The 24,387-nt window shown below is 40.7% G+C and overlaps 1 long non-coding RNA gene across 1 annotated transcript; it reads right to left on the bottom strand.

The window, feature by feature from the left end:
* LOC116794460 lies at nt 1-23,746 on the bottom strand. The gene is made up of 3 exons (XR_004359809.1): nt 23,682-23,746; nt 19,028-19,158; nt 1-65 (listed from the first exon to the last, which is right to left on the bottom strand). It is a non-coding gene; the product is annotated as an uncharacterized LOC116794460 (long non-coding RNA).
* Between the last annotated feature and the right edge of the window lie 641 nt (nt 23,747-24,387).

Genomic DNA, 24,387 nt, shown 5'->3' on the forward strand with positions numbered 1-24,387 from the left:
TGAAGCATCTTCCAGGAAGACAAACATTAGACCACACACAGCTCCTGTTAATCAATTCTTCCACCCTGTGATATTAATATTTCTTGCAGTGCCTTACTGACATATTTTTTTCTCTTTAATGCAAAAAAAAAAAACCACCTTCGCTTTTTTTTTTTTTGGTTTCCCTCTCTGTTCCTCCTGAACTTTCCAAACTCAGTGGAAGCTTTTCACTTGGTTTGCTTGCTTTTTAAGGAGCCCACCACCCTCCCACTCCTTACTCAGGTGGCCTTAATGGTTCATTGGAACCACCTGTTTGAATTCTCCCTTTCTGATTTCCCCTGTTACAATTCAGGTGTGTGAAACTCGATGCAAAAGACTTTCAAACTGCAATAGCCACTGTTATTCCAATAGTAAATATCCTTTTTTTTTTTTTTTAATAAAATAAGTGACTCATAAGGTAGGAAAAAAAGAAAGTTTTTTCCATTTTCTGAATGAACCAAAAGATCAAGGAAAGACTTGCATTTGAGTCCTGTCCTTCCCAGGTGTTCTCTATATCCTGCCCAACAACCTTCCTGAATGACCCCTTCAGATATGACAATGAAAGGTTAAAGCCAAGTACATCTTTCTTTCATGATAAATAAAGATACACATTTTCACTTCCTCAGCAGAAACAGCCAGTCAATTGTGTATATGCCCAATAAATATCAAGTTACAAAATTCCCTTGAACTGTGAATATTATTTGGCCCCAACCTTTTTAATCATCAAGAATATCAAAGAAAAGAAAGAGCCCAGAATAATTTCTATATACTTTTTGCCTAATCAAGCAATCAGAATTCATTTTCGTTTTTTCTTTACAAAGACTTGCACAATCTGGCAAAACTCAGGCTGAGATCAGTGAAAAATTCTGCCCTTATTTACAGCCAAATAAGTAACTAAGAGCAGTGTACTCTGCCCTGTCCCCTGAGCCAGGCAGCTCCTCAGCTCAAGGCAGCCCATGTTTTGGGAGTTCTGTGGCTCACACTCCCCAAAATGCTTGGCATGGAACACTGGAAGCAAATTTTCCCTGGAAGTGAACATGCTGTGGGTAGAGTTGTAAAGCTGCTCCTACACGCTGCCCAGCTGGGAGATGCTGGATCTCAATTAATGTTCCATGTTTGATATCTGCATGGAAACTTAGCTGGGATGCTGAGATGCTGAAAACAAAATGCAGAGTTGTCTGGAAAATCTGGTCTAACTTTTTCCTTTTGAGGAACTTTCACTTCTTTTGTGTGTTTTAAATAAAAGACACCAAGTAACATTTTCAGCATTTGCTTGTGGGAGAAAAACAGCAATTTTTACAAGGATGAGTTTCCTGCAGTGAAAACCCCAGTGTTCATGTAAGAGCTACATTGGTTTAAGTTCTTTCTTAAGAAAGACATTGGTATTTTGGCTGTTGACAACAACCCCAAAAGGTCCTGAGAGATTTACTGTCCTCGGTAAATCACCTGAGACTGCAAGAACCTGAGACATTCTTGTCCCCACCCTTGATGATAAAACAGGAATTAAAGCAGCAGAAGGCAGAGCAGGCACTGGTTTGACATGCTCTTACCAGCATCACATCAGTCACTGTGCCTGCAAAACAACCTCCTCCAGACTGGATTCTGACACTGGATCTCAGGTCCTCAGACCCCTCATCTACCCCAGATTCCACATCACAGACCTCCTGAGTTCTCACTCCCAAATACTCTTGACCTTTCTCTAAGCCTCATTCTAATTTAAGAATGAGCTCTTAGTTCATTAAGCAAATGTGCTGAGAAGATGCTGAGAGCACAATAAAAAATAAATCAGTGGCTTTTCATAAGCACCAAGATTTCAAAACCAGTTGATGCAGTTGAAGCCAGTACATGTATGTACCTACAAGGACCTACAGTACTATGAGTGCCTGCACCTACAGGTACTACAAGTACCTACAAGTACCTGGAGTAACAGTTTTTTGTGTTGGATAGACCTAGAATCTGATGGAGTATCTGTGCAGGTGCTCATATGCCACAGGGCTCCAAGGATCAGGAACAGTAATGTTGGATTTCCACCTTACCCTGGGAAGGCCCCCCAGCATCAGCCCTGCACAGAGCCTGCTGCCCTGACCTGGGGCTGGAACCTGGGGCTGGTCAGAACTGTCCAAGGAATTCAGACTCCTGCAGCTCCTGGGTCTGATCAGAACTGTCCAAGGAATTCAGACTCCTGCAGCTCCTGGGTCTGATCAGAACTGTCCAAGGGATGCAGACTCCTGCAGTCCCTGTGAACCTCTTGGGGACTCAGTGCTGGCTCCAGGGCTGGGCCGTGCAGGGACACCTGGGACAGGAACATCCACTGTCCCAAAGGTTTGGAGTCCCTGCCAGCCCAGCTCTGACCTGTGCTGTGCCCAGCTCTGCAGACAGGCAGTTCCTGGGCAGCCTTCAGGAAACACCATTTATTAAATACCAAATCCTGGAGGTGTCAGTCAGCAGGACTGCCAAACCCATCAGGAACACCAGTTTAGGAGATAAGAATTTACCCCAAATGCAGAGGGTGATGAATCAGATCTAATGATATTGTCCAGCTAAGATGACAATTTGTCACATTATCAGTGAAATTTTCAGTTTAGAAGGTAAGAACATCTGTTTAAATTACAATAATTTCAGAAGGGAAGGTTTTTTGCTTGGTCAGTCTATATGCCATTAATCTAAAACTTATAAACATCAAGTATCATATAAAAAAAATAAATTCAATAAAATAATGAGTATGGGCATCTGTTCTAATTGGGTTTTCCATTTTAAATAGACACTACTTCAGTCATATCTTTCAATCTACATAAATGTATTAATAATGGTTTTATTAATGCATTGATATTTCATATCAGAAATTATGTATTTTTTCCATTCCTCAAACACCATTTTTAAACCATAATCTATAATAGAAGATCCAACAGAAACGAAGCACAAATTTTTCCAACACTAAGAATAATAACTTAATTAACTCAGCAGGGTTTAATGGTATGTTGAAGCTACAGATGAGTTAGTTCTTAAGTAATAATGTTATTAATAATAATTATGCCTGTATTAAAATTATTTATTTTTATCATTAGCTTGACTTTCAGAGACATTGAGCAGCACAGCAGTTTAATACTGAAGCTGAAGTAACCAGGGAGTTCTAGAATGAGATTGTTGAAGTCCCAACCACAGCTGAGGAGCATCCTCTGCCACCTCTGACAGGGGAATGGCTACAGCCCTGGGCAAGGTCCAGATTCATTTCAGTAACCAGTCTCTGTAAAAGTCATCTGATTTTGACACTTCTTGTGGAAACATGTTTTTTTAATAGGAAGATTTTTTAAAAGAAATCAGCAGCCCAAAATTTACCTCATTCTACCTCTGCACAGTTATTACTAAAAACTTCAATATTTCATTTAAACTCGTTATCCAGGGAAAGCAGAATCACAGATTTTAGGCAAATCATTGCAGCAGAAGCTGGCTCTTTGTAGGCATTAACACACTTAAAACAGAACCTGCAATACTACAAAAGCTTTGTATTGATTCAGAATAGCAAGTTAATATTTGATCCTTTCCTCTCAATATCTGACTCTTAAAGAACTCCCAAAAAGTCAAGCACTAACAATGTGAATGGGAGCCTGTTTGGATTTTTTCCTGAGCTGTCCTCACATGAGTTGGTTACTGGCAAAATCTCCAGTGTCTGGCAGTCCTAGAACAAATTATCAGGGGGAATCATGCAGAACATCCACCAAAGTAATTGAGGACAGAGGCAGTGGCTGGAAATTCCATCTTTGGTGTTTGCTCAGTCTTAATCTCTGGAAATGAAAACTTGGAGAGAAGACCAGTGAGGGAACTGTTCAGCCCATTATTAATCTATTCATAACCTTATTTCAAAGACACAATGAAATCTTAAATTAAGGATCTACTGGAAGAGATACAAATAAAAATATGCCACACACTGCCTTCCATTCAGCCATTCAGAATCTGGTCTATTTGCTTTTTTTGACAGATGGAAAATTTCAGTGCAGTTTGGACTCATGAAGCCGATTCAGCTCCAGTGAGGGAAATGGGATTTTGTTGCCCAGTCCCCAAACATGTTGTCTGTTATACAAGGCAGTTTTATTCAACTTAGAAAAAACAGCTGGCAGGAATCAGATAATCAGATATTCTGTGAGGTTTGTCCTCCAGTAAAATAAAAAATAGGATGAATCCATTTGAATTTCAAATAATGAATATACCAATTTTTATCTGATGCAATGCTGCAGGAAAGGGTTTTGGTATAAATTTAGAGCTCCTTGCAGTACTGCACTTAGTGGGGACAGTGTTTGCCCCATTGCAGCTCTGAATGCCTGTTTCCCAAACCAGTGTTCATGTATCATTTGCAAACACAGCACAGCTCCATCCATGGCACATTCAAAAACAGCCTCCAGAATATATGTTATACTTGATATTCTAGTGGTCTTTAAATCTTTGTCCAAAGGCTTCTGTCTATTCTTTTTATTTTGCAATTTAATTTAGTCATGGAGGGTTAATTAGGCCTTAGATTTATAATTAGAGTAGTGAGTCAGCTCTTCCCATCCTGTGGTATGGCCAGTTTTATACCAGTCTCCAAAGAAGAGAATATAATTCGTTATTTTATGCAAATATCCCATCAGCTCTAAATGAAATAGAGATGGAAATCTTTCCAACCCCTGTCTGTGCAGGAATCCTATGCCAAAGATTTCATTAGAAGCACTAGAAAGAATACAAAGGAGGAAGAAGGTCTTATATCTCATATATGGGGAACTCTTTACATTGTGGGCACTTCATTCCTGAAGACATGGGGAGGCTGCAGGTTCTCTCACCAAACTGCTATGCACTGTTTTTAGACAGACCCTAAGTGTTTCATAAAAACACAATAAATTCATCAGCTTTTAACAGAGGATTATGTCAGAGCTTTCCTTCAACTTAAATATTTTGTATGCAACTGTTTCAATAAGCTTATTTTGAAGGAAGTCTTTCTGTAATTTAAGCATGAAGGAAATTCTGGAATTGAAATCCAATATCCAACCAGATCTTGACACGTATCTATTAAATCTAAAAGAGCAAAATCCTCAGTTACACTTCTATCTACTGTTTACTTCAGGTCACATTAAGAGGGAAATAAGAAATCCTCTGCTTCTTAAACTTGAAAAGAATGAGGCCCTGAAGCGAAGAATTTGCTAAAAAGTAGAAGTTGTCTGATAACAAGAAACTGCCAGCTGGCTTTCACACATCCTGTAACATTTCTTCAGATAACTCCATAAGAAATGTCAAAAAATCATTAAAGGAAAGTTTTCAGAACGGAAGTACACTGATAAAATTTTTTCTGAGCCTACTTGAGTAAATGTAGCCGAGAGGAAAGGCATCATGGCCTCAGTGCACAAGAAGTACCTGTTTATGTGTCTGCTTTCCTGCACAGTTTTGAAAGAAAGGAGTGACCATCTCCACCTGCTGAACAAGCACAGAGATCTCTTTCAGAAGTGTTACTACAGAGGAAGTAGAAAGTGGATGGAGGATCTAATGATCTAACAGAATTATCCTGAAAGTTTTGCAGAACCACTCTGCAGATAAGGGCTCTGAAAATGGAGCAGAACCGTGGCTCCTGAGGGCCCTGCAGGCCCTGCTGCTGCCCGGGGTGCCCGCTGTGCCCTCAGACTGCAGCAGAGCAGGGAAAATGCCCTTTGTGTTCCACACTCAGTGGAGCAGTGACAGGAACACTGGACCTTCCAACAACCCTCTCAGTGCTCACTGACAGCACTGTGCTTCCAGACACCAAAGTTTGGAGTTCCCAAACTCCAGCCAGGCGTTTTCTCTCCATGGGATGCTGAGCTGCAGCACCTGAGGAACACAAGGGAAGCTCTGGACACTCAGAACCAAAATGAACCAGTCTGGTCACCCAGCTCACCTTAGCTATGGTGACACCAACTATCTCAGCCTCTAATGTCAGCACTGAAGCGGGAGACAGAAACTGGGCAAGGAAAACTCTGCGTTCCTGAGGAGCAATGTATAAAATCAGTGGCACAGAGAGAAAGAAGGGGGAACACCAGACCTTGCTGTGGATGAACTCCTAACTCTAGAGGAACTCCAAAACTACCCGGATTTTAGACCAAGAGTTTAAAGGCAGTATTCCTACACATCCTAACTCTGAACCTGGCAAGTGCTAAAGACTGTGAATATTGGCTAATGAGTATAAAATATATTAGGAGTCCAAAGAAGTTCCTCATCCTGCCACAGTATCGGTCATGCTTCCAGCCTGGTTTTTCTGTACATAAACCTGAGATTGCCACAGTAATTTCCATGCTAGCTGGATTTCACCCCAAATTTACTGGAGAAAAAGTGTGTAATTGTGTGGCACTGTGGCTGCCTTACATCAGCCTGGCTAACAGCACTTGAAAAGCAGCCTCAGGTAGGATGGGCTGTGTGCTCTGCCCGGTGCAGGAGCAGGAACAGACATCACTCACAGCAGCCTTGCAGGCTCAGCCTTGTGGGAATGGCTGCTGGGAACAAGGCAAATCTCTAGGATATCAATCAATCTGGACCATTCTTTCTATTTCCCTTTCATTCAGCTTAATTTATTCCAGTCTCATACTCTGCAGACTTATGTGACTAGAATCACATCTTGGAATCTTTTATAACTTAAAAAGCATTACATTTACTTTTTGAATCATTTAGAAATTTCCACATAAGAATCTTTGATGTAAGTTACAGTCCAATAAAGCTGGCTTTTCTTAGGTTTCTAGAATATTCCAAGATGAGATCTGGAATGCAGCTGGAATTTTGGGGCCTGAATCTGACCCAACACAGTCCCACTGACTTTAACTGATTTCATTTCACTACTATAGCATTGTTTATACTTGGCACACACTGTAATTATCAGCTGATATTTCTCATATACTACTCTACATCTAGCAAGAAATCCAATTTTTTCTTTCAGCCCTCCTGTGCATTTCAAACAGTGTTCTCATGGAAATATAACGGTCAGTTTTAGAGGCTCTGGCAATAGGATTTCTACAACATCATTTCAGGTTTTATATCCATGTCATTAACCCTTGTACAGTCTTCAGGCTTTTCTTCTTCATGGACTATTCAAAATTCAGCAGTTGTCATCTGTCTCCAGCCTCCTAACAACTGCATTTTCCCCTAATGCTCCTCACTTACTTTAACACCCTCTTACTGGCATTTTCTGTCCATCTGTCTCTGATACTCTAACTGCTCTCCTTTGGAACACTTTCTCCATCAGACATCAAAACTGTCAGTGTCTTCTTTGCTTAATCCCTGAGTAATTCAAAAGCACGTCTCGAGCCTCTTCTCCCCTGACCAAATAACTCCTGATTCTCTCTCAGTCCTCTGGAATTGAGTTGAGTGGCAGGTTCAGGTTGTTGAACAGTTTGCTCGTGCTGTCACCACTGTGTGACTGCAGCAGAGAGTTCACTGCTCTCTTTCCAACAGGAGGATTTGAGACAAGGGGATCCAGTTGTAAGTTTGAAGGGCTCTGGTTTATCCAGCCCACCGTGCTGCTCCCCTTGCCCAGAGCCATCAGTGTCCAAAGACCTGGCTGTGGCTGTACATATCCCAGGGCATCCCTGGGGCCCAGCTAAACAGAATTATTTTTGTATTCTTTTATTTGGTTCAACTGGCTAAACTTTTGAGGGTTCCACATTGTAGCCTGTAAAGGTATTTGTTTAGGGTGGCTCTTTGGGGCAGGAGAACTCGGGGCAGGGGGAGCCCAAGTGCCACGAGCAGTGTGTTCAGCCTTGCTGGGACAACCCTGGAGCCTTGGGGACAACTGTGTCCTGCCCCCCATGGACAGATTTGGGGTTCAGGAGGACACCCAGGGGCAAATTAGGCTCTATAACAGTAGGTGGGTAGATCTTAGGAGAAAGCAAAGAGCCAGGCTGACAGTGCAGGTGTCCCCTGAGGAATCACATTCCAGTTTCACACTGACCACACCTTAATGGCACCAACTGGGACACACATTGGACTCTTTGGGACATGAGCCAAGAGCCTAAACCAGCACGATAGAGACTCCAGCCAGGCTTTACAGGGAGTCAGGATAGAACACACTTCATCCAGGACCTGAAATGTTATTGGGAACTTTTGTCAGTCCATTCATTTTCAGCTCCAGGAAAATTATTCACTTAATGTATAAAAAAACCCCAAAACTACATGAAGTTCCCGTACAAAACTTTTCAACTTTTCAACTAGAATAGGGCTGGAACACATTTCATATTCATATGGTGTTAAGGTGAGTTTGCTATCACTGCAGCTTATACTGCAATGAAGGGATGAAATAATTGCTTTGTGTACCCAGTACCCTGAAATTTAAAGCAAATCTTCCTTATTATTCATGAAGTTCTGCCATGTTTGTAGATATGCCATGGGTAGAAACTTGTTGCAAGGATAAAATGCCTCTATCTCTAGTTTAATGCAGTGCAATTCCTTTTTTAAGTAAGGATACTAGTTGATGTAATTCAAGGAGCCAAACTGACATTTCATGGTTTTGACTCTGTCAAGAGCAATGTTTTAAAATAGGAATTCTTTTTATGTCTGTTTCAATTTTCAATTAATCTCTTACCAAATCAGCCACATAGTCCAAATGAGAGTATTGTCAGAGTTTTAAAAGCATTGTCTTTGTGTATTTGATATATACAGGAGCAACTGGCTGCTCATGCAGAATGTAAAAGCCCAGTTAGTTATTATGTGAGAATACTCAGTACTCCAACAGGAATTAGATATATAATTCCAGAGACTCTTCAGCACATCATTAAATTTAAACCATTATCTCGCTTAGAAAAACTCAGCCAAGTCCCACTGACTGATGCTGAAAAATGACCACTTCAAGGAAATGCTTGAATTATCTGCTATTGAAAGCACATCTCCCCTTCAGAAGGCAGAGAACAGCAGATCATCACAGGGTGCTGTAATCTGCATATAAGGTGGAATGAAATATCTTTGCAAAGGTGGTCATTGCTATTGTTACTTAGTGACATTTGCTCCCATGGTTTTTGAAATCTAAATTACTGATATTAATTGATAGTAATGTGGTTTAAACATTAGATATCATTTGAATTTCATAGTACAGAAGCATTATTTAAAGTTTTTAATAAATGGCATGTTATTTGCTATAAATACTCTCCAACAAGCAACGAGCCTGTATTAACTTCAAATCTTTTTAGATTAATATCACTCCGATTTATTGCACAACACAATAGACAATAAATCCTCCCAGTGGAAACACTTTTATTTGCAGATTAATAGCCTACCTCATAAATCATGTAAACAACCCTTTTATTATTGTTTAACCTCTAGCATTCATTGGATTTGACATATGAATAAGTTTTAAGTAGTTTTTATAATTCTGTTGTTTGTTCAGAGTTATCAAAATGATAGATAACAATTTCCTAACTAATTCAAATGTAGTACTTGGGCAACCCCCTCATGCACATCAACAGATACTCATGAATACCCAGTAAAATGCATCCTAAATACAGCTCAGCAGTAAAACCAGTCCAGGAAACAGAAAATCTCTACGAGGGTGAATATTCTAATGTGCTGTGCTTTTAGTCACATGAGCCACCCAGCCTGTGACTAAGACAGATCTGCCCTCTGCCTCTCTAAGAACTGACAAATGGAGCATCCTTCTCTAATCAGTTTATGGCACTGCCAACATCAATAGAGCTCCTGCTTTCATCTCTGGGTAAACAAGAGCTAAACTTGTCCACTTTTTTTCTGCACTGCTGTAAAAAGGACTTAAACAACACCACTGATACGAGCCCTGATCTTCAGAAATGGCTGAGTTCAAAAATCCCAGGAGTCAAACCCCCTGAGCACCCTTGGCCTGCTCCAGCCTGAACAGCCCTTGGAAGCTGTGCCTTGGTACCACACTTGGGGGCTTTGCTTTGCCCTTCCTACAGAATGGCCTGGGACAGAGAAAACTCTCCCTCCTCCATCCCTGCAGATTCCACAGACATGAGCACAGGTTCAGGTCTTCACTTACAAGGACAGCACTCTGAGGTTCTCATTGACTCCTTTCAGCTGCCAAAAGGAAGTCTCAAAGCTTCAGTTTGGAGATTTTGGAGTCTGGTGACCTCAGCCTCCAGTCCAGGTCAGTAATAACTCTCTAAACCAACAGGACAGGCCACAGCTGTAACTCTCAGTGACCCAACACAACAAAATGTGCATTCCCTTCCAGCATCACCTGTTCTTGTGCCTTCTAGGACACAGCAGCTGGTTTTTACTCTGTACAGTCATGGGCAAAATTAGCTCAGAGCCTACAAACAGCTAACATGTGGTTGTACAACCAAACAGTGCCTTTTGCATTGCACAGGATGTTCAATGGCTTCATTAAGATTCAAACTCTTTTTAATTGGTGTAAAGGCCATGAACCTCTTCCTTCACAGCTAAGTTGATTGAGCACACATTCTGTAACTGCTATCTTGAATTTAATCTTCTCTCATTTTATTCTCTTTCTTCCACTAAGACAAGCATTTGCAACATCTCTAGTTTAATTTGGAAAAAAATCATAGCCTCTCCTTCACCTTAAACTTTCCTTTGTATGATCTTATGTATGATGCCATTTTCAAAACATGAGTTTATATTGTAAGAAAAAAGACAGAATTTAAATCAAAAGACAGCAGCCTTGCATTTCAGGGGGCACAGTTCTCCTGCAGCACAAGGCCTGTTCCTTTCTGTAACCTACAGGGGAAGTTCCTTTCCCCATATTCACATCAAGGCTTTCTCCACCTCTCTATTTAGCAGCAGGGATCAGGAAAGATAGATGGATGTTTGATCAAAATCTTAATTAGAACACAAAGCCAAACTGATTTGCAGTTCTCATCTTCTCTGCACTTCCTTCTCTGCAAATGATAATTGCTGAAGTGGCATTTCATAAGAGGATCCTACCTGTGACATTCAGACATAGTGGCATTTGAAAGAGGACTAAAGAGACACAAAGGCAACACAGAATCTCCCTGCTACAGCACAAGCTGCTCATTTCATTATTTACCCTTCAGCAGAAGCAGTGGAATAAAAATAACCCTAATCTGAGGGGAAAAAATTGTTTATGAAAATCTGATTGTCTCCTCTTGAACTCCCCCTTCCTGCCAAGCACTCAGTGCATCCCAACGATCCCATTAATCACAGGGTTTTAATTCTGGGTGCCACACAACAGAGCTGCTGGGACAGAACAGGGAGGGGAAAGTGGGGGACACAGTGCAACAGGCCACGGCACCTTCAGGAGCCTAAATGTGCCATTATACCCCAAGTTTGAAGAAAGGTGACTGGACAAGCTCCTCAGGAATGTGGTGACTGGGGGAACAGCAGCACAGATGCTTGAACCAAAGACCCTTCACTTTCTAAAGCTCCTTAGGATCTTATTTTCCAATCAATGCACACAGAGTATGATGAATTAGTGCTCCAATATCCCAGGAAGCCCAGGGCTTTCAGTTTAAAATACTGAGTACAAAAAGTGTGCATTGCAATGGTGTGGTGGCAGTAAGTGTAGCTCCATAAAACAGCTCCTCATTAAGCTCAGGAAGGTGAAAACCAACAAACAAAAAAGCAAGGCAGTTTTACTTAACACATCTATCTCCACTTGAGTTCAGAAATAAAGAAAGACAGACAGCAGTTCATTTGCATTTGTGCTTTATCCTAATCTTCCATAACAATAAGTGAATTTAATCATATCTGACCATAACAAAATGAGATCATTTGAGGCTGTGGGATTCAAAAAAACCAAAGCATCAAAAAAGCCTTCACAGTACATCCTACAAAGATCTGCAGGAGCTTTTAAATTCTGCTCAAGTGCACCATTCTCAGCAAGGCCAGGTTTCAGAATCCCGTGCTGTCATTTTAAAAAGGAATAAAATATATTCTTAGTCCCCACTATGAATCATCAGACTGCATTAAAAAAAAAAAAAGAGAGGGAAAAAAAAGGCAAAAAAAGCAGAGAGTTTAAAGCATAGAGAGAAAGGGGGACATGGGGACAGGGAGAGGTTGCTTGAAACATCTAAAAGAATCTTTGATTCTTATTGTGAATTGATCCTGTGATTTTTGAATTGCATATGAACATTAAAGTATCTTCTTTATTCAATTCAATGTGCTTGGATCAGACCCTTAAAGCCTTGTCAGAGAATTAAAGCTTTGCAATGCACCCAGCAAAACTTTTGAGCAATATTACTATTCTGACTTTTGTTCCTCTTTCTTGGCTGAAACAAAAGCAGATCACTGTCTATATTGTTAAATCTTATAAATACAAACAGAAAGACATATATTTATGGTAGGGCTTCCTTTTTAAAGCAACCTTTGTTCTCCAGCCAAATTTCTGTGGCTTGGCACTCAGCACATTCTGCACAAAGTTAGATCCTCCCCCAGTGAAAAGGTTCCAGGCAACATTGATTGCCTGTCATTTTTAGCATCCTGCTTCTCAATACTGGAAATATGCACAGTCTGCTGGGTAACTTGTCTCTGAAAATTAGGTGAAATTCAGGCTGATAAAACTATTTTCTCTTTAACATGGAAATGATTAGAAAGAGGTACTTACAAATTAGAAAAACTCTTTTCTTCATTGTACATTCCTAAAAGCAACTTAATTGTAAAGAAGCAAGAGGCTTACTACAGGCTTTTAGTGAAAATTTAAACTAAGCAGCTCATTTGAAACATTGGTGTTGTATCATGATAAAAAGAAATGGAAAGTGTACACTTCCAACTCCCCACAGTTTCTATATTTCTAACTGTTGCATGCTCAGCTAACTTTGTTACAGCTCTCTAGATAATACTGCAGTTCTGTTCCTTGGCTCTTTTCTTCTGAATGATCAGAAGAGTCAAATTTTAATACTTTTTAAAAATTAACACTTCCTATGCCTTCATTCATTGTGCCCAATTTTAGCAGCATTCTGTATGTTACTGTACATTAATACCAGGACACATTTCCTGGCTGCAGAGGTGGATTCTGCACCAGTTCAGGGCTGAACACAACATCCACAAGGGGAAAAGGAAAAGGCAAAACATATGGAAAGGATTCTTGCAGAGTTCTGCAAACTTCCACCAAAGCCTCAAAGATTTGATGAGAAGGAAGAATCTGTTTTGAACCAGGAGAGGATTGGAATATGGAAAATAATGAAATCTGAAGATGCAGGGAAAGAGTAGTGAGTGTTACAGATTTCTAAAAGTTAAATTTTTCATTATTTTTAAAAGTCTGAAATATTAAAAATTTACTAAAACATCTGAAGAATCTAAGAAGTAGATCCCAAATGACTGTGGGAATACTGAAGCTGAGAAAGATCCACAGGCAAGTTCAGAGCTTCAGCCAAAGGGAAGAAGCAAACAAACACTGGGAGAGTTTGATGAAGAATGAAAATCACTGAGAAATTGGTGCAGGACAGAAAAATACTTCAACAGGCTTTGACAAAAATATTCATTACATAAGTAGATATAGTCCTCTATTCTATGAGTCAAAAATACTCCTTTTTTTAATTCTTTACCCATATGCTCACAGACATGAGGGCACACAGCTGGTGAATGGTGTCCTGCAGAGTGTACCTGACATGGACAGGTGGACTATATCTGCTATTTCTGTATGCAAATCTAACATGGATTTAAGTGGATTTAAATCTAATATATATAAATTTAAAAAAAAAGAGAGAGTAGAGCATATCTATATAAAGTAATACTATTAGAACTGTAACTCTGTAACATTTTTTTTGTGATTAATAATGGAGTGAAGAGCGATAGAACTGGAAGTTAATAATAGTGGTATGTTTATCATGAGTTTATTAGTAAATAATTGGTTTATTAGTAATATAATGACTAGATAGTAAACTTAAAAGCTTCTTCTATTAGTTACATCTCTGCATTCAAACAGGAGAGAGCCAGAACTGGGGGCAGCACCTTCTTCAGTTAATTACTCTTATCAATATTGTGCAGAAATAATGAAAATCAGTGGAAGTGTCTCCATATAGAGCAGAGTAGCAAAATCCAAATTTTATGGAAAACACCTAGTGGCCCAGTCTCAGTTCTATGTTATCTGAATTCAGGGATCTCTGAATGAATGATTGAAGCCATGTGGCACAAGCAAAATGGGAAATGATGTAACTGTGTCTGTCCCTCACTGTGTCAGAATGTACAAAGGTGTTCGATGGGGTCTAAGGAAATATGAGATTACAGAATCAAGAGTAACTTTTAAGTCAAAAAACAAATCAAATAGCCCCTGCAAATCCAGGTCAGTTGTAGGTGATGTGCAGGAACGCTGAAGTATAACACAACAGCTCTTTATCCACCAAAATGGCCCAAGGAAGAAAAGTAACATTAAATATCTTGGGTTCCAGCATTCCCAGAACTTGGGACCCCGGCCTAAGTTTTCATCCAGGTGGGATCTTGAACCTGTTTTTCAAGATGATAACAAAAAATTGTCCTAATTTTAAAAACATCAGCTCCAGCAGCTCTGGGGTTGTTAAAAAACAACCCATTTGCACTGAGGAGACAAAATAGCAATGCATTTACAGCCTCCCAATCACTGGAATTGAAGGCATCTCCAGCTGCTCTGGACAATTTTAGCTCAATACTTGCCCAAATATATCAGGGTTATGCTTCTATCCCTTCAAGGAGATAATGTTCTGTAATATTATGGCAGTGGTGGCTGTCGTCTCCTCTGTCAGGAGAGCTGATGAGACTGGCACTGCCCAGCCTGGGAGCTGATAAAACTGGCACTGCCCAGCCTGGGAGCTGCTGCCAGGGACAGTCTCCACATCTCGTGCTTTTGCCTCTTTTCTTGGGCCTGCCCTGACAAAATACTTCAGTTGAGGTTCTGTGTGTGTTTAAAGTGCTGGGTTTGACCTTGGCTTGGGAAAAATGCAGCAATTCACGAGTCAGTCGTGTTTGTTCTCACTGCTGGTTTCCAGAACTCTCTGATGGAGCTGTGCAGGCACCTGCAGACCTGAGCTGGCTCCTGGGTGTGCCACTGCATACACAGACACCAGTGTGCACATACCTGTACACAGACACCAGTGTGCACATACCTGTACACAGACACCAGGGTGCACATACCTGTACACAGACACCAGGGTGCACATACCTGTACACAGACACCAGTGTGCACACACCTGTACACAGACACCAGGGTGTGCACACCTGTACACAGACACCAGTGTGCACATACCTGTACACAGACACCAGTGTGCACACACCTGTACACAGACACCAGGGTGTGCACACACCTGTACACAGACACCAGGGTGTGCACACCTGTACACAGACACCAGTGTGCACATACCTGTACACAGACACCAGGGTGCACATACCTGTACACAGACACCAGTGTGCACATACCTGTACACAGACACCAGGGTGCACATACCTGTACACAGACACCAGGGTGCACATACCTGTACACAGACACCAGTGTGCACATACCTGTACACAGACACCAGGGTGTGCACACCTGTACACAGACACCAGTGTGCACACACCTGTACACAGACACCAGGGTGTGCACACACCTGTACACAGACACCAGGGTGTGCACACCTGTACACAGACACCAGTGTGCACATACCTGTACACAGACACCAGTGTGCACATACCTGTACACAGACACCAGGGTGTGCACACACCTGTACACAGACACCAGCCCAGCTCCTGGGAACTGAGCTCAGGTGAGACACAGGCATCAGGGTCACCTCTAAGTTACTTGTTTTAACTTAAATTTCAGAAACCTGGCTCGAATGATTCATGAATGTCTTGTGATTCTGAACATTTTCATATCATTGCCATGGCAACCTGATGTGATAGAGGCAGGGGATAGAAAAGTCACAGAGATCTGACTAAAAAGATGTTGAGGCAGTTTTTAAGAGAAGTAAAAAAGGTGAAAACACAATCTAAAATACATTAAATGCAAAACATACCCCTGCAATGTCATATACATTCTGAAATGCAACAAACTGAGCCTGTGAAAGCACTAAGGGCAGATTCCTCTGCTACTGAAAACAGATGGAGATTTGAGTTCTCAGCATTAACACTGATGCCAGTCCAGCAATAACTGGCTGAAGCCAACAAAGAAAAGCATCTTTGCAAAGCAGGATGGCTGCTGGCTTCTGATCACCTTTACCATAGAAGTCTTCACCCATCCTTCACCCCGAGTTATAACCATTTTTCTTACTACTCAGCCCATTTTAGGATGTCTTGCTTGCTTAAGGATTAATATTTGATTTAACCTCTCAATTTCCTCAAGATGACTCTTTCTTTAAGCTTCAGTATTTATAAAAAAATTGCTTTAGCTTTTTTTTCTTCTTCTTCCCCTTTCTTTTGCATCATTACTCATTTTGGAAGCAGATGCTGCAGTAAGACGTGAGATTGAGCACACTTCAGAATATTAATGGTGGAACATTTCCTTTTAATGTCTTAATCACTGTCTTCTGAGGCTCTGGCTGCTTCATTTTGGATTTAAGAACTGAATTCCAGTTAGCCAGTTTGTGCAAGAGGTACCAAAAGTACTACTGAGTTTCAATTTTTCTAATCCATTATTTTATTTTAATTTGAAATACAAAAAATAGGCAGAGTTTATTTCCAAATGTACCTTTTGACCTTGGCCTGATCAGTCTAATTATTTCATAGCTCCGTGCCCTTCCATTCTCACCAACGCTGAAGTGCTTTTGTGTCTGGGCACTTAAATTCAGTTTTGTGTCTGGGCACTCAACTTCAGTTGTAGAACAGCTTTGAGTTGGGTCAGAAGGTGAAGTCAGTCCAGGCAGGGAGGGAAGACCTTCCACTGCCCTGGACTTCATGTCCCATTTGTCTGTGAGAGGAGTGGTGGTCAAAGATGGGAAGGAAAGGCACAGGACTGGTGTTGTTTGGCCTCCCAGATCTTCAGTTCTGCCCCCAGGGACAGAGGGACAGAAGCTGGTCCTGCTCCTGCACTGCTGACATGGCAGGAGGTGGAGCTGAGTTCCCTTTCAGTGCTCAGTCCCTCAGAAATCAGCAGTGCCCAAAGGTGCTCAATGGTGGGATCACACGGGGCTGACAAGCCTCTTATCCACCAGCCACTGATCCTGGGCAGGATGGAATTCCCTCAGGAGATAACTCCCCCCTCACCCCTTTCCCAGATGGCTCCATCCCCTCTCTGCTGTGCCTTGGGGCTGCAGTGAATTAAACACCAACATGTTATGCATGAATTTGCTCAAGGAATTCTTTGTCTGTTCATCAGTGATGGTTAATTGACCAAGAAATTTCATCTCTATATCAAAAAAGCTCAAATTAAAAATATTTTTTCTGGAAAAGTTTTATATTATAAAATACTAATTCCAGGATAACTTTTTATTTTGACTTATAAGGTTAGTTCACTTTTGCTGTGGAACAATCCCAACTGCTTTAAAAATAAAATCTGAGTTTGCAAAAATTCTTCAATAATGTCATGAAAAGCACTCAGGCTGTACAGACTGTTTTCTAAGAGATGTTTTTGGTAACAATCTATTTTTAATGAGCACAATATTATCATATTATTACATAAACTGACGTGAATCTTTTGCTTTGGCAGGAGAAGGATGTGATGAATCCCACTGAGCTTCCGGAAGCTTTCAGGATCACTCAGAGGAAGCAAGAAGCTCCTTGAAGATCTGCCTACTGCTTTTGTGCTTTTGGAGGGCATTATGTTATTTCACATATTTCCTTTACTGACTTCAGAGCAGAGGTACATCCATACTGCTGCATTTCCTGTTCCCACCTTTCCTGACACACAAGACACAAAAACACTCTTTCTGGCCTTCTGTGTCCCAAACCCAACCTGATTAACTGGAATTCCCATTTTAGGAGCCCTTCAGGATTATGCTGAAGAAATGGACAGGAATACTCCATTCACCAGCTCTACTACAGGAGCAAACAAATCCCCAGATGCCCACACAAATCTCTCCTGCAGCTAAGAAAAGCACCAACAAATCCAGAACACTTCCTACATAACATAGGCTTGGAATTATTACAAAGGTTTCAATTCTGCCTTAATTTAACAACAGTTTATCTCGTTAACCATAACCCCATGTCTAGAGCATTCTCTTTTCTAATATGTCAGAGCAGGCATCTTTTCTGTGGCTCCAAATGGGAACAGGGAGGAAAGCAGCTCTCAGTGGAAGGGTACAAAGCCAAGTGTGCCCAGTCAGGAGCAGCATTTTCACCCTGACCTGCCCCTGGTCAGGAAACATTTCCAGAAGTTACCACAGTACTGCAACCAGCACATTTCACAGACCAATTCCTACTCCATCTTCATGGCAGAAAGAAAAGAAGGAGAGGTTTTCTATACACAACATATAAAAACCTAAGTGTTTAAGAACATTGTAAAATGATACTAAATTTAGAACATTCTGTGCCATCCACACAGAGAGTTAGGAGAGAAGGTTAAATGTAATCCATGAGCACCAAGAATCAAAGTGATAAACAGGTAGATGTTGGAACTCTTGACTGGAGCACACAATCAAGAACACCTTGGAGTCTGACTGGTCTTTCCCTTCCTGAAGTAGCTGTAATGCCCTTGAAACAGGTCCCCAGAAATGAGAGGACAAGCTGCAAGAACCCTGAGGAATATCACACTGAAAACCTGTGATCACTAGATTACAGGGGAATTAAACAGTTCAGGATAGGATGAGGAATAAATCCCTGTTGGAATGTTTAGATGGCCACTGCACAGATCTGTGCCATGGATCACAACATTAAAGGAAACTAGAAATCAATCTCTAAAGCAGCACATCTATTAGAAATTCCCACCACAGACCATGTCATGCACTAAGTCTTTTAGTCTTTAAAAATTAACCTTAATTTTTGCCCCAGTGCAGCAACTTTTCAGGGCTTTTCTGACTATTTGTATCATGACCTGTCTCCTCTTCCAGTTCAACATTGCATTGAAAAAACAAGCAAGGTATTTTCCATTGGAGCTAGGGATTATCTTTAATTTTACTGCATGAATCTTCCATTATTTGCTTTTATTTTACCAGGTTTAATTGTTTTAATTTTGCCAGAGTACTTTCTTTTGGCCAGTTCTTACCTTTTTCCATAAGCTTTCTGACTCCTGATTCGGATTTGTTTGCTGATCAATCTGTCTCTCCGCTCCCTACAGGCTCTCTGTAACGTGCTTGGCTTGAGCAGTCATCCACCCAGTAGGTTTAAAAGCATTTCCTGGAAGGAATTCAGAAGTTTGTAAAGACAACTCTGGGAAGGTCTGCAGTTTTGATTAACCACAGCAACCTCAAAACCATCAAGCCTCGTTGACACCCAAGGGTTGGAGCTCTTCAGCACAGTTGAATTCTCTGACAAGCTCCCTTAATTTCTCAAAGCTTGCCCTTTTGAAATAATTAAAAAAAGGTAATTAGTAACCCATTTGGTTTCTTTTTCTATTAATTTTAAACTGAATTAAATCAGGGTCACTCAATCCAGAGTTATTTCCCAGGCTCAGCTCTCCTCAGTAAGTCATCTCCTGCCATCCAGGCTGCACATTCTCCAGCCTGCTCTTGGTTCAGTGGTCAGTGACAAGTGTGTCACCTGTCAGAAATCCCTGGGCCTACCCAAGGCTGGCAGCATCCTGTCTCCAAGCTGTAGGGAGGCAAATGAAGTTTTTCTTAGTGAAACAGCTGCACGAGTGAAATGGTCATAATTATTCCTCATCACAAATCACACCAAGTAAAATGTACCTGCAGCATTTCTTTTATTCTTATTGATGCTCTGGCTCATTTATAGTTAAATTGATAAAACACATTCTGATGTTGTGGTCTGGTGTGTACCAGTTGTGACTCCCGAATCATAAAATGGAGGTAAAATCTGCAGCAATAATTAGAAATAGACTCTCACCAGAGCAAAAACGTGGAATCTCCCATTCACATCAATATCTTTTCACTCTCACAAGTCCCTTAACCTTAGCACAAATTTGTGAGCACAGAGCAGGAAAATCATTGCAAAAACTACGTCTCAGAACTAATTTCACTCTATTTCATACAGGAAATGAACCAAATTACTCTCCTGGTGGATCAGACACATTTTCCCTTTCACATTCAGAGAAAACATTCAGACAGACTAACACACAATAGCAAATTGTATTTGATTCCTCTGCACCAAAATGGTCTCTTGATACTCAGAAAATCTCCCAAAGCTTTGGTAGCAACCAAGTGCCATCACTGACAGCCACTCCCAGCACTGCTGAGAATGGACACAAAATTGGGCTGGAAACCCTGAGGTGCCCCTAAAGAACTGCTTAAGATAACACTTCTCCATGTGACTGAATTGCTAATGCAAGGCTTTCATATGATTAATTTAATGAATATTAAAACTGTGCTTTATTTTCATCTAGTTCTCATTACTTTCATAATGAGAAATTTGCATGTGTATGCATTTGTGTGTAGGATAATGTGCTGGTATCGTGACTCAGGACAGATACAAAGGCAGAATGTGTATTCAGACTGCACTTGCCCAGGATCAGGTCAAAAATGATGGTCTGGATGTATAAGCAGGTCCAACATGCAGTGAAAAACAAACCCAGAATTGCTTAAGAAAAAATGAACTAAAGGAAATGTTCAAACCCACCAGAATCGGTGAAAACGTCAAAAAAAAAAAAGACCTGTGGCAACAGGAACAGTTATCTGTTCATATGGCCAGGAGGAGAGTTGATTGAGACAGAAAACTATTTAGCATCTATTATTTTGAAGGAGATTTAAAGTTACTTATTAATCACCACTTCACTCCCTATAAACCAACACAAACCAGCCTGTTGTGTAGCTTGTCACCTCTGCCTTGTTTTGGAGTTAAGCTGCCTTTTTATACATATTGTTTTTATTGGATTGTCAGTATTATTCAGCTTTGCATACCTAAGCAGGTTCTTTTAAACCTATTTGCATTTAATTGTAAGAACACAAGTAAGTAAAGCTTAACTTTTTTCTTAATTAAACTCCAAACAACAAATCATCATTAGCACGAAGCCCTGCAGGGACAGAGATTAGAGATACATGGCCAACCCTGAAAATCTGGTTTTGTGCCTGCAATGCAATATTTACAAAACTATCAGGACAGTTTGTTTGTTAAAGAGGCAAGAATATGTTAACAAATTATGTCAGAGTAAATGCTTTATGCAGTTCCATGTTCTCTTCCCCAGGGAAAAACCTGCCTGTCAGGAAGCAGCAGAAAGAAGCAGCAGTTCCATTGCCAGCGTTCCTAATGAGAGCTGACCTTGAGCTCATCCTTCCCTGACTCACAGCTCAGCACAGTCTGCTCCGTGCTGGGGATCCTCCTCAGCCTGCCCCATCCATGCCCACATTCCAGGAACACACAGAACATACTTTGCCAGCTCCAGGCACGTTGTCCTGTCTTGCTGATAGGCAGGTTTGGCCATCTGTGACTACAAACAAATTCAGGGCAGGAACAAAAGGCTTTCAGATTTATTTTTGCACTGTCTTTGCTTGGAATGGTTCAAAGGGATGTATTCTACTTTTCAGTATCAGAGAGGATAAATGTGACCCATGATCCGAACGTTTCAGACCATGTTTCAACGTAATGAAGAGAGAAGAACAGAATTTCATGGCTCCTGGTGGTGAGGACACTGCCAGGCTGGGCCACAGCATCAGGGACTTCACTAGACCTCATCTCTTTGGCCATGGGCTTGAGAGTGCCCAGCATGAGGTGCCCTGCTCCATGATTAGTTTCTGGGAATTAAAATAAAATAAATACTAATGAATTGGCATAGCAGTATCACCAATGTTCACACTGAATAACCATGAGTCACACCCTAAGGATTTCTGAGTATTTATTAAAGACTACAGTTCCTTTGTTTGTAATTGTCTTTTAAACCTGAGTCACAGAGCTATGGGTCACGTTTTCTAAGGTTCATTAGCAACTGTGATGTCTATGACCTTAATTATTTTTCATTTGTATTTATTTTTTTGAAAGTTGATATTTTTAAACAGCTAACAGTACCCATACTTGAGCTTCAAGGCAAAAAAGACATGTTATGAGTCATAACTCAGAATTCACAGAATTATAATCAATCACATTCTCTAAAGTAAAGGACTTGGCCTGCAAATAAAATCTCTGCCTACTTTTGTTAGAGGGAGGAAGGGAAGGGGAGAGAGACAGACAGATGGACAGAGATAGACCCTGTCTTGAGCCCACTGCAGAAAGTCAGGGAGCTCAGAAAAGCATCTCAGGATTTCCCTGTGAGTGTTACAGTTGTGAACTGTCAGCTAATTGAGTCTGCTCCCCAAATTAGCCTCAACGTTGAACTGAGATTAACAGTTCATGAAACAGCAATCTCTGCTGGTGACAATCACACATTCACTTTAAAGCAGACTTTTTCTTTCACTTTTCTGATACTCTAGAAATGCTTCTGGGTATGTAATTAAATGCTAATTAAAGAATATGAAGACCATGCCTGTCCCAGTGGATCAGCTTTTCCTTTGAGAGATTTTTGCCATTATTGTTAAGTTGATTGAGCTGAGCTATCAAGGTTTTCTCTTACTTTTTTTCCCCCTGAATCCCACCTCCTGCATTCTGGAGTTGAGAAGTTTCATCTCTTTAGTGCTGCATTATTCAGTGCTGGTAGCTGTAATCTTAGTTTTCACTATGACCTCCTTTGCTTTATTGCTGCAGCTGACTCGTACAATTCATCATATTCTGTGTTTGCTGTTTCCTCCACTCTAATATTTTCATTTTGCTGCCTTCAGCTCCCTTCCCAGCTGCCCTGCACAGTGACCTGCAGGTACCCACTGCAGTTGTGCTCCAGTGTTTGATTGCCTGCAGCCTGTGAGCAGCACCATTTGAATTAAAAGTGTATTCTGGATTACCCAGAACAAGAAGAGTTTCGGTCTGGGGAGATCAGACATTAGGTGACACATTGCCCATCTGATTTTACTTGTACTTCAGTCAAGCCAGGAAACCATTTATCATCTCTCCATTCTGTATTGATTTATGGCACTGGTAGCCATAACTCTTTTTCAGGCCTTGTGACTGATGCCTTTACATCAAATAAAACTTCTGAAGTCTTTGGCATTTGCCAATTTTTCCATGGAAAATTACAGAAATTATATTACAAAGATGAATGTGTTAATAAGATTTTCTTTTTATGTCACCCATTAACTAAACAAAAGGAATGATTAATTCATTCACAATCAATTAAGAAGGGTTTTTAGAATTTTTTTAATTAATTTGAAAAATAAGAGAAAGTTAAACATTTTTGTTAGCAAGCAGATTCCATGTTAATAATAGATTAACATACTGATATTATGGTTCACTGATGAAAGAACTCCTGTAAACTGAACATGTGGCAGGAAAACTGTCACTGTCCCAGGGTTTGCTCCTCAGGATAAAGGTGCTGGAGATGATCAGGCCCTGACTGAACTGCTGCAGCCCTGACTGCTCTCCCCCTTGAATAGTGCCTGGGATGATGCACAAACCTGTTCAGTCAATCTTGTGATTGCTGGAGTACCACCAATGCTCTGCTGCTTTGGGTCTGTCTGCTCTGACTCTTACAAACACGTCAGTGGTGAACTCACCAAGTATGTAAAGGAATGTATCATTCATCAAAAAGCTGTTATTGTCATTCTATCATCAGCCCTTATGAATCTTATCCTACAGATACCTAATCATGCAAGAACTGTTATTAAATTCCATTAATGATTTTAATTTCTGTTGCACTCAAGCATTTGTAAAATTGGACTTACTTGCAAAGATGGGGTGACTTCGAGCCAGAGTTGTTTTCCTCACCCCATGAAGGTGTGATGAGAACGCACATATTTATAAAGTTTCCAAACAACACCACTCTTTAAAGTCTGAAAAACATATCAGAAGGCAAGATTATAAGAAGTTATTGGAAGGAATCCCATAAATGCAAGTTCTCTGTCAATAGGCAACTTCTTCAAAACAGGTGTTCGATCACTACTAAAGGAAAGTCAGGAATATTGCACTTCTGACAGAAAAGCAAATGTTGTGGGATGTAGGAAAACCAGAGTAATCAATTCCCTGCATGTGGTGCTTGTAAGATCTCAGCTGCAGACTGTGTCCAACTTAAGCAATAGGTGGAATGACTGGAGAAAAATCCAAGGAACACAAGAGCAATAAACAACCTGCAAACATAAGATATAAGTCTGGTTTGAAGGAACTGAATTTGTTTATTTTAGGGAGAAAAAGTGTAGCATAAAACTTCATGTACACAGCACGTGCATAGTGCCTGAAAAGAAGAAAATAAGCTGTTCTTCCTGTCAACATGGGATAAGATTAAAAAACCCAAAAGGCCTCTGGCTGGACAGGGCACACAGCAGGCCTCGTAAGTACTGAGACAGATGGCCCACATAGGCCAGGAAATCATCCCCCAAATAACCTGCTTGGGTTTTAAAGGAGAACTCCTGAACTAAAGGACAGCTCTGCCTC

Source organism: Chiroxiphia lanceolata, chromosome 15, assembly GCF_009829145.1.
Source record: "Chiroxiphia lanceolata isolate bChiLan1 chromosome 15, bChiLan1.pri, whole genome shotgun sequence".
NCBI lineage: Eukaryota > Metazoa > Chordata > Aves > Passeriformes > Pipridae > Chiroxiphia > Chiroxiphia lanceolata.